The following is an 11,996-nucleotide window of genomic DNA, read 5'->3' on the forward strand; positions in this document are numbered from 1 at the left end:
TTAATAAGTTTGCAATGTAACATTAAAAACCCATTTTTGTTATTATTAATAATCTTTAATTAACCCAGTATAGGATTTTTCGTCGTCGTTTTTTTTGGTCAAATCAGTGTTGGTTTCGCAAACACTGATCACAGGTACGAGATACCAATAGCTACTGTTTTTTTATAAATAAATAAATAAATAAATAAAAAGAAATCAAATCTATATTTTCTTATATCATTTGAAATATTAGGTTAATTTCAAATGTTTTAATTATCTCTTAAATATATCTCTGAGTTATTACAGAATACCTATTTTTGTTATTGTTAACAATCATTGGTTAATTTAGTATAAGAATAAATTTATTAACCAAAATAATCGATATTCTTTAAAATTTTTCTGGCGCCCATAGCTTGGCTGTATTAATGCCAGGCTCCACTTTCGTGGAGTGATTAGTGGTTATTTATTTATTTATTATTATTATTATTATTATTTTTTTTTTTTTTGTTTACTCCTTGACCTTGGAGGGGTCAGAGGTTTGGGGTGAACCTAAATATCGATCCATTTATTTCTTTGAAATGGAGATTAATGTCTGAGATTTTGGCTGCAGTAGTTCAATAGCGAGACAAATAGTTGGAGAAATGAATTCGAGAGAATAGAAAGATTTAGAAGAGGAAATCTATGAAAAGGAATATGAGCCGATAATAAAAAAATACCACATTTGTACACTTCTAAACTAATTAAAGATTGTTAATAATAATATGAAGAAATGCAAAGGGACAACACGGGTGGAGGGATTGACCAATCTTTTTTGGAATCGGCTAGATATTCTCAAATCTCCATGAGGAAGGAAAAAAACACAGCGGAATAAGAAAAAGTGAAAGGGTAACTGAAATTAGGAGCACAGGTTTGGAGAAGAAGTGAATGCTAATCAGGAAACGGAGACTTGCCAGCATCAAAATTGGTTATGATTCTAAAAATTCTGATACCACTTTCAACGTGAATTTAATGTACTATCAATGATTCATTTAATCATTGTTAAATTTCTGTGCAATTTTTTTGGTAAATTTTATTCCGTGATTCTGAAACTGCACATGTTCATTAAACTTACAACCAGATTAGTACATTCTCCCGCCCTAGTGATTGGTTCCTCTACTATGTTATCATCGTATATTAGTTTAATTTTATGACAATGTAAGTTTTATATGCAGATTTGTCATGACTTGGTAAAAGTCCGTTGTAACTGATCTAACCAATCTGAATTTTAGTACGTACAAAAAAATAAAAACAAACAAAACTGCCATATTAAGACCACCGGAGAACCAACTCATCTTCCAAAGTGTAATATATCCATAAACTGTTTATAATCTCTGGTCAATTTGCCTGTTTAGACAACAAACCACAGTTCCTGTGGGGGATGCGGGGAAGGAAACCTTGCTATGAATGTCTAAGACCACCTCATTCTGCAAAGGAGTGAAAAAATGCCAATAAAAGTTGTTTGTAGGTTCTTGGACTCCTTGTAAGTAAGTATAGCCTTGCATGTATTGAATAGTCCAACAGACTTGAATTATTTGCATAAGTAAACAGGTAATTCTTGGGTTTTTTTGTACAAGGCTATGTCATTAATGAAAAATTCCAAACAACAGAGATCCGAGAGAAGAATTCTTTGGGACTCTACCTATTAAAATCTGTTTTAAATTGTACGCATTCTGTACCTATCTCTTCAAGAGTGAGTTGGTATGCAATTAACCCCAAGCGATTTCGAAGTAACAAATACAGTAGAACGCGGATAAGAAGTTTTCGAAGGGACTGCAGGTTTAGAACTTCTTACGCGAGAAAACTTTAGAAGGGTAAATTACCTAAGGGTATGAAATATTAACTACACAAATGAAAATGTAAAGATACACACACACATAAGTTAAAGATAATTTTTAAGATTTTTGAAGAATAAATTTAACTTCAGTTTTTGAACTGGATACAGTATTTTGTATTTTAACAAAAATTGCTTCCCCATTAAATGAGTTTGTCCCCATTAAAAGTTTCAGAATCGTATTCATTAAGTTGTTTATTGCCCTTATTTCTGTTTTCTTTGCTCGTGCCCATACATTTACTAAATAATTGAGTTGGGAGTCCACTAATGCATAATATAAGGTGACATTTGTTCTTAGATTTAACTTATTTTTAAAGTAATAAAAAAAGTAAACGTAAAATCTCATTTTTTTGTTATATGCATTGCTCAACTTAGACTGCAGTCCATCCTTAACCCAAGGTAACAGTGATTTGAAACTTCTTCCACTGTTAGACATTTGCAGTTCTGGAAATCCTGAACATGTAGGCATTTATGTTCATGTAATTTAATAGAGGGATGAATGTCCAGGGTTTGACGAGGAGGTCTAATTACCAAAAATTTTGTTTTTTCAAAGCTGAGTGTTAATTTATTGTCATGCAACCAAGTTTGTAAATTTATTACATCCTGCTGTAAATCTTTAGCCATTTTTGTCAGGTTCTTTCCAATTGTATATAAGATTAAATCATCTGCATAAATTTTTAAAACGGAGTTCTTTATTTCTTCATTGGGATATCAATTAAGTCATATGCTTTGGTCAAATCAATAAATAAAATTATGAAGTTATTGTTGTTTAAATGTAAGTTAAAAGAGGCTACTAAACTTTCTAATAATGTCTGTGTGCTCTTGCCCTTCTGATATGAGAATAGAGAGTTGTTTAACAGTCCATACTGATGTAAATATTTTCTTATATGGGAAAATATATAATTTTCTATTATTTTATTTATAACCGACTGAATTGTAATTGGTCTATGATTACAAAAGCCATCAGGTTGTCCCTTTTTATATATAAGGAGTATTTTAAAGGAAAGTAGATTTGTAGGATAATATCCCGATTCTAACATTCGTGCTATAAGCTCCACCAAGAGAACAGAGAACTGTTCTTTATTTCTCTTTACTTCGGTTATTGTAATACAGTCCAGTCCGTAAGTTTTCTTGTTCTTTAACTGTTCTATGATCTTAAGAATTTCCGTGTACTGTGGAGCTAAGACTACACAAGAGTTCACTATCTGAGGAGGACTACCTTTTTGAGCAAAGGAGTCTTAGCAATAGTGTATGTTGTATCTACTGAGATCTAATACAGCTTTGGCAAATCTATTTGCAACCTCATATTGTTTGTTTGTACTAGAGATCTATTCTAATAATGTTTTAATTTGATTTCCCCTTGTTTTTTTTCCCCCTTGTACTTAGTAGGTTATTTATAACGTTCCATTTTCCTTTTGAGTTATCTGCTTATGCATAAAAAGTTGATTGTAGTATTTCTTAGTGTTTTATAATTATGATAATGTTCTATCTTTGATGGACAATTTCTATACTGCCTTAAGTATTTATCTCTTTGTACCATTAATTCTTCTATTTCTTTTGTCATCCAAGGTTTCTTACGCTTAATCCTGTTACTCCTAGGATTTATGTTGCAATCTGAGTGATTTACTTTTCTCTCCGTATTTAACCTTGAATTGTTTATCATTTGTACTATCTTATTTGAAAAGTCATTTACATTTGTTTTGTAGGATATTTGCTCTTGTATTAACAAGTTTTCCATGTTCTGTTTCAGTTTACCTGTTGATAAATAATTTTTCTTCGCAACATTTGTTAATATTAAAAATAAAGAATATCTAGATTTAAAAATCGTATTAAGTGGGAAAACGTTATTATAATAATACACTGTGTATTTTTTTTAATCACGAACGTTTTATGCTGGAAAATAATGCATTACAATATATATAGAGTTGAAATTGGGACATCATCAACCAAACGTAGTACACGGGAAAACTTTTTAGGCGAGAATTTCTTATCTGAGTTCTACTGTAATAGCTTATCAAATATAAAACATAATTACACAATCAAAGCGTAGAGTATATAATTGCTATAAAACTTATAAGCAATTACTAAAATATCAATGAGCCCTTTCAATACATGAAAATACAATTAATCGATGATAGAAACACGTCTATAAAATATCGATATATAACATAGTACGTATATATAAAGGAGTTCATGTTTGTGATATATATACGTATGTTGCTATAATGACGCCTCATGGCATTAAATACCTCGGAGAAAATTGAAAACAAATAAAACTAAATTTGTATAAATTGCCAATGGCTGTACTCGTTGTAATGGTGGATTCTTATATATACAGTACTGTATATTAATTCCATATAATCCAAATCAGTGTTGATTTTCTCTTACAGTCTTTTTATAAGTCAAAAATAAATAAAAACAAAACTAGAGTATTTTCTTATAAAATATCGATGCAAGTATTAGGTTCTATGCAAATATTTTAATTATCTGAGAAATATTTGAGTATCTTAATAAATTTTTAATGTTATAAAAGGACACCAATATTTTTTAATATTTATAAGTCTTAATTAATTCAGTAGAAGATAAACACGTATTTTAAAATATTCAATATTTTTTCCTTTTTCTGGTGCACGTGGCTATAAAAAGCCATTCGTTAAAATGTATTAATTCGGCTGTCTCTTTTCCCGGGGACCCCGCGAAAATCTGTACCTGGGGGCACGAGGAATTTTATTTATGTTCGTCTGCACTGACAATAGTCACAATTTCTGCTAACAAGGCAGTCTTGTGCTAGTCTTCGGTCCAAATGAACAGCGCATTCTCCATTTTTAATAATTTTCCAAGGCTCTCCATTGGCCCTCAGGCTTTTGACTGTAACTAAATGCCATTTGTATAAAACCCATGGGTATTCACATAAGCACAGTAATATTGTAAACACAAAAAGGTCACAAGCCGTCCTCCTCGGATGATGCTCACTGCGAGAGTGAAGACACGCATGCCCCACCATCACTCAGGGTGAATGCAGCGAGCAGCAGATAAATTTCGCAATCGCCAACGCGAAAATATGTGTGTGTGTGTGTTGTTGAGAATGTTCACTGATTTAATTCTTCCAAATGGAGGATAGTCTGGGATTTGTATTTCAACAGCGGCGGGGGGGGGGAATATTTAGAGAGTAGTAATTGATAAATAGTAAGCCTAACCACATAAACATTAAACTGGCACAACTTGTAGCTAACTTCGGAAGAAATTACAGATAATCTGCGTTAGTGTCTAAATCTGACCATGGACATTGCAACGTGGCCAGGGTTGGTTCAGAGAAAAGGATTGTGTAAGAAAAATAGTATGTGTACCCCTTAAAACTAGTGATATTTTCGAATAATAATAACAAGAACGGAATTTGTGGCACATATTCCAGAAGATACGGCTGTTTTTGGCAGAGCTGAGTTTCTCAAGCAGGGATTTGTTGTGATATCATCAGAAAACCTATGGACAGGATTTACAGTCAGTGGAAGGTCTTCGATACATTTGTGTAAATGAAAAAGTAGATGAAAGAACCGAACATCGAGGGAGGTTTAACTGAAAAGTTAGAAGATTGAGAGCCATCATCACCTTCAGTGAGCGGTCAGAGAGAAAACTTGCAAGAAGTGGTCGGAAATACATAAGCTGGGAACTTCTTTAGAAAACCTAATGCCAAACACGATCAAAAGCCTTAGAAATGTCAGGTGAAAGATGAGTGACATGCAGTGTATCAACACTACATGGACACTGGTGGAATTCATATTGGCAATCATTGATCAGATGGAAGTTTCCAGATAGTTAAAAGAGATAATGGATGCAAAATCAAAGAAAACCTATTAAATTCTGTTTAAAATTCTACGCAATCCGTACCTAACTCTTCATGAGTGAGTTGGTCTGCAAATTACCCCACGCGGTTTCGAAATAGCAAATAATAGCTTATCAAACAAAAAATATAGAGACAAAAAAATCAAAGCATAGAGAATATAATTGTTATAAAACTTATAAACTTCACGCAATTACTAAATTGTCAATGAGCCTTTTTAAGTGCATTTATATATAATTAATCGACGAAAGAAAGACGTCTATAAAAATATTGTATTTAAAAAGATTTGTTAATATATGGGTAAAATAAAATAAATATTTTATTTTATTTTATCATTATAAAATAAATAAATATTAATAATAAATTTTTTCTTATAAAACATTATTGGAAATATTGGCTTATTTATCAATTTTTATTTTGTTTTATAGTGTATTAGTTGTTTAAAATCATTGGAATAATTGAATTTCAACCAATCAATTTTCAACCTTGTTAAAACTGTCTTGAAGCTAGTGCGATACTATGGCAACTCGTTACAAAGGCAAGTTTGTTCTTCTGCCAGAATAATGACCGTTGAATTATACATACAGTTTAAATACTGTTTCCTATTTATCTTTTTAAATCCGCAAAAGAAATGAAAGATATTCATCATAAATGTTTACAGATATAAATAAATTCCGTTGTTTGTGTTTAATATTTATTGAAATGTTCTTCAAAACTGTCCAACCACTAAGTACCGTATACTCTAAAATCTGGTAACTCTCAATCCCTAAGGGTGGCGGACTTTAAAAAGTTTATTGTATATATATTTTACATTTTAAAATTCAAAAACAATCCAGAATTAATCTAATAACATCTCACTCATAATTTAAATTCAAAAAACTAAAAATTTTCCTCAACACGGAATCCAGTGTGATTAATATTAGCAGAGCATTGTTGGGTATATGTCTTAAATCCAAACTTTATAAGAGCAAATTACAAATCATTTTAAAATTTATATATAAAATATAATTTAAAATATTATTTTATTTTTATATTTTGAAAAAACATGTATTATAATTGAACATAGTGTTGAATAAATACAATTTTATAGTAAATACCCGTTTCTTTTCTTTTTAAGTACTGTACTTCAAAGTTCTATAATATAAAACCATACACTTAGTAACAATTCATTTATGTATAGTACCAATGGTATTTATGTCTAGTGTGTTTATGTATAGTACCAGTGGTACTACAAGATTTTCGCCAAGCTCCTTAATAAAACACTTTTTATTTTTTTAGATATAAAATATATATAATCATAACCCAGTGGTTTTCTTATATTTTAAAACGTTATGTAAAAAAAAAAAAATTGGCTGTAAAAAAAAAATGAAGTTTAAGAGATTCCCAGAAATGATAACGAAATCGAAGAGCTCTGATCCTTTGAAATCATATTTGCTTTTTTAAAAATAAAATAAGTTTTCACAATCGATACCTAAGTGTTGTTAAGCAACACTTAGTTGTTGACAGCTACGTGTTGTCAACTGATGGTGTTGACAACAACATGTAGTTGTCAACACCATCATTGTTTTTCTACTAAAAAAAAAAAAAAATGAAAGTATTTAGTTCCAAAAAATCTTTCACACGTTTAAAATGATTTCACGTAATAAAAAGGATAGTGCAATAATATGGCAACTCGTTGTGAAGGTGACCAGTTGTCATGTTATGACAACTCGTCGCTTTCACAACGAGTTGCCATGGTATTGAACTATTTCAAATTCCAACATTCAGAGGGAGTGCACTATTTATTTGAAATAAAATATCACTTGCACGATGGATTTTTTTTTTTCGCTGTAGCACTGTTTGATATAATCAGCGCTTTTTTATTTAGAGAAGTGGTACTATTTAATTACCCTGGTACCACAGTACTTTAACCATTTTTCTGTCGAGATAAGGAAATCTGTTTAAACTAGTGTAATACCAAGGCATTGTGAAGAAGCCTTGTGTCTTGCCATAATTCATTTTGTTAACATGCAAATTGGAAGCATATATATATATATATGTATGTAAATATAAATGCACGTAAAAAGATAAAAAAAAATTCCCTGCTTTTGTAAGGTCAGCACTGGGTTTCTTTGAACATTTCGACTTGTTTCCCCCCCCCCCCATAATGACTGCGCTATACAGTAAAAGGGATACCTAATGGCATCCTGAAAAGCAGGATGCCATTAGGTATCCCTTTTTTTTAAATTAATTTAAAATTAATTTAATTTAAAATTAATTTAATTTAAAAATTTAATTTAAAAAATTAATTTTTTATTTACGTATTTTTCCAAAATATAATGACTATAGTTATTTGACGAAATTTTTAAAAAAATATAATCCTCACAAAGTCACATCTGCTCACTAAAATATGCGGCGATGTTTCACTAGATGGCGCTCAATGACGCATCGTAGATTAAGTACATATGTAAGTAGTTAAAGGTGTTAAATTACAAAACATTTTAGTTTATAGAATTTTTGTGTAAGTATTATTTTGTATTAAAATTTTTAAAATACTTTTTGAAATATTTAATGATAACTGGATGATTATTTTTTATGTAAAAACACCTATTTCTATCATTATTATAAATTTTAGTCTGCATTGAAAACTATGCATTTTTTTGTTCAAATGTTAGTTATATTCTCCATTCTCAGGTACAGGAGGTGCAGTTGCACCACCTGAACATAAACAATTTGCCAAAATTAAAGATTTGAAAGAAGTTGTTTACCCATGCGCAGACAACCTCTTTCATATTCTTAAATATTCAGTCAAGAAATATTTTTCAATTAAAGATTTGTTTTTAAGAAAATTCAAATAGGAGGATTTTAAAATTTTGTGAGGTTACAACTTCAATTGATTTGCTGTAGAGTTAAAGTAGGGAGCGCTACTCTTTCAAATCATTTTAAAAGTAATGTAACTCCTCTGCCTTCTACAATTTAATCTGTTTGTATCGTTTCATTACATAAAATAATATATAAAATGAATAATATACACAAAAACTCATGAAAATTTTTAGTTACTCAAACACTTCTGAAGTATTTTTAGATAACTGTCCAATAATCCAGATTATTTCATAATCTGGCTGCACTGTGGGCTTCTCCTGATAGGACTTCCACTGTATAATGTAGCGATACTTATTTAAAATGCATACCATATCCTATAATTCATCAATCTCATACTGTAGAGGAATTTCATGTCGAGTTACTTCAGTACGGCACTGCTCAATACAGGTGTTACAGAACATCAGTGATCTGCTGTAACTCCTGTATTGAGTATAGCGTCCTTTGGTACGCAATGATCTTGACATATCCTCAGTAGTCAAGTGCAGTTATATCAAGACGGGATTGGTCTCAACCGATCTGGAAATGTTACTTCAAGATAATCTCCAATGTGGAAGGGAATTACCATCTAGCTGGAAAATCACTTCTTTGACGTTAGACAACAGAGGAAGAGCTTGATGAAGATGTTGGATCAAAACATCTTCTGATCCAGCATCTTCACAGGAATGATTACAAACAAGTCTCTTGCCTGAGACCAGTGTAGCATAGCCGCACATTTGACCATACTGTATATCCATAACATTTGCAACTCAGTTATTAAAATTTGTTGAAGGCACCAATTTCTACATTAACCTTCACAACTTATACAACTATACAGATAGTTAGAACCTTCCCGTTCGGTTGCAATGAAGTCCGATATATATCTTACAATTTAAGATTTATGTGTACTACACCCCTCATCTAGGTCTGATAGGACTTCATTAGCACGGATTTCAAGTTGTAGTCTGGAGTTTCCAGAAACAAGGATAATTAAATCGTCTGCGTAAGCTATCTTAGTAGTGCAATTATGTTCGGTAGCCAGCCACCCATCAAGAACCACGTTCCAGCATACTGGTCCGAGAACTGATCCCTGAGGGCAACCGCGAGTCACAGGTCTCGCAACAGAGCAGGATCCACTGGAGACCACAAGTGAGCGATTCTGGAAATAATCCGTGATGAGACGATAAATAGGCACGGAGATCCCGGCCTCTCAGAATCTCTGCAGGACACTTTGCCACCAAACAGTGTCAAAGGCCCCTTTGAAGTCCACAAGGAGGCCGAGGACATACTTTTCATTGGAGGCTGAAACATTATTAATAACTAGGTTAATGACATCCACAATTCTTGGGTACAAGTTCGTGCGGATTTCTAACTATAACGCATCTTGTTCTTTGAAATTCAGCTTGGTAAAAAAATACCGCCACCCTCTTCAAATGGATTCCCACTTCATTTGAAGAGGGTGGATTTAAAAATATCTTACGAGAGTTTCTCTGTAATAAAGCTTATCTCAATTCACGTATTAGCTCTCTTGAACTCTGGATTGTCAGATGTCCAGGTTTCCTCAAGATGTCTCAAATCGTAGCATTATATAGTATCCCATTTCTTAGTCCCTCAGTGACTAAGGAATGCGAACTAGTCACTGAGGGACTGTAGTTAACTACAGTTTAGTTTGAAGAGGCCTTTTAAGAATTTCTCCATTCTCTGGCAGGATTCGAACCCAGATCTCTCTGGACCAGTGAGAAATGGCGAAACCACTATACATCGATGAATGGCATAATCTACGTCCCCTTGAACTGTGCCAGTCGATGGTGTACATTACTTTTTGTTTTCAAAGTTTTTGTGGCTTGCAGATGTTTTGGTAACACTTGCAGCTTTGCTTCCCTCACAACACCCCAAATCTCAAATCTACCATGGAATATTGTTCCCTCGTCTGCGGCGGTGGCCTCTAAATCTTTCTCAAGCTTGTAGACTCTAAAAGTGGACTGTCACATTAATTAATTAAATCTCATAGACGTTTTGTTTCTGCTGCACATCTTTCCTATAGATACTTCCATGGGTAGTGTTCTTCTGATTTGGCTTCTATAATTCCCACCTCCGTTCCAAATCAGTCTGAACACGTGTCGCAAGCAATTGATATCATTGCTGTCCAACGCCAGAACCAACTTTTCCTGTACCTTATTCAACCGTTGCACTTTTGTTCTCTGGAACAACATTTCTTCACGTGTATTTCTCGAAAACGAGTATCTACAAACATTTGAGTTTAATGTCAACAAATATCTTCCGTCTTCTCAACCTTCAACCCATGCACGAAACTAAGTAAGGTAGGGTCTATCTTTCGTGTGGGGATATGGCAATATGTAAAACAAAATGTGAAACAAAAGCTTCAATTAGTATCAACCTGTCTTATTTCAATAAAAAAGTATTTTTAACATCTTCTTTAGATAATATTCAGAAATCAGAATATAACCATCGTTGAAATATCCATGTCTTTTTCTGTTATAAAAGTAACAGCCATAGGGTTTCTTACCAGCATGGGCCATCAAGCAATCTGAGATAGGGCCGAAAAAAGTTTTAAGATTATACTTATAATACACATTTCATGATTAAAATTTAGGGATGGTTGAGTGGGAGAAGACAGAGAGTGGTTATCAATGGACACTGCTCTTCATGGACTAATGTTATTAGTGGAGTCCCCCAGGGTTCGGTGCTAGTTCATTGTTTTCAATATTTATCAATGATATTCATATCAGGCTTAATGTTTAAGTTTGCAGATGGTATAAAGGTTGGCAGGGTGATTAATAACAGTCATCAGAATGAGCTACTGCAACAAGATGTAGGAGCATTGGGTCAATGAGCTGAGAAATGTCAGTTGAAGTTTAATATTAACAAATGCAAGGCAAGGTACTGCACATAGTAACCCCAGAGTAACTTATCAACTGTGTGGTACGACACTCAGGGTGGTAGAGAATCCTGGGGGTAATTGTGCAGTCAGACATGAAATTCTCTGATCAGTCAGTGCAGACATGCTGCCAGAACAGCTCATGGGGTTTTGTCAATGATATACACAAACTTTGCTAGCAGGGATAAGGAGATGATTATCCCTTTGTATAAGGCCATGGTTAGGCAGCATCTAAGTAATGTATACAGGTATACTGGGGCTTCATTTTAGGAAGGATGTAAATCTGCTGGAACGGGTGGAGAGAAGGGCAGCCAGACTGGTGAAGGAAACAAAAGGGTGCTCTTACGAAGAAATGCTTCAGTTCTGCCAATTACAGCGTCTCGAGACTAGGTACCTTGGGGGGAGATCTTATCGAGGTGTCTAAAGCCATGAACGGATTGAGTAAGCTGAATGTTAATGGCAATCTTACACTTTCCGAGACTACACACATGAGGAAGCATAAACTCAAATTGTGGAAGCAGGATAGATGTGCGGAAGTTTGCTTTCAGCCAGTGGGTTGTTGATTGTTGGAA

This window comes from Mastigoproctus giganteus, chromosome 14, assembly GCF_048544385.1.
Source record: "Mastigoproctus giganteus isolate SK-2022 chromosome 14, ASM4854438v1, whole genome shotgun sequence".
In the NCBI taxonomy this organism is placed as follows: domain Eukaryota; kingdom Metazoa; phylum Arthropoda; class Arachnida; order Uropygi; family Thelyphonidae; genus Mastigoproctus; species Mastigoproctus giganteus.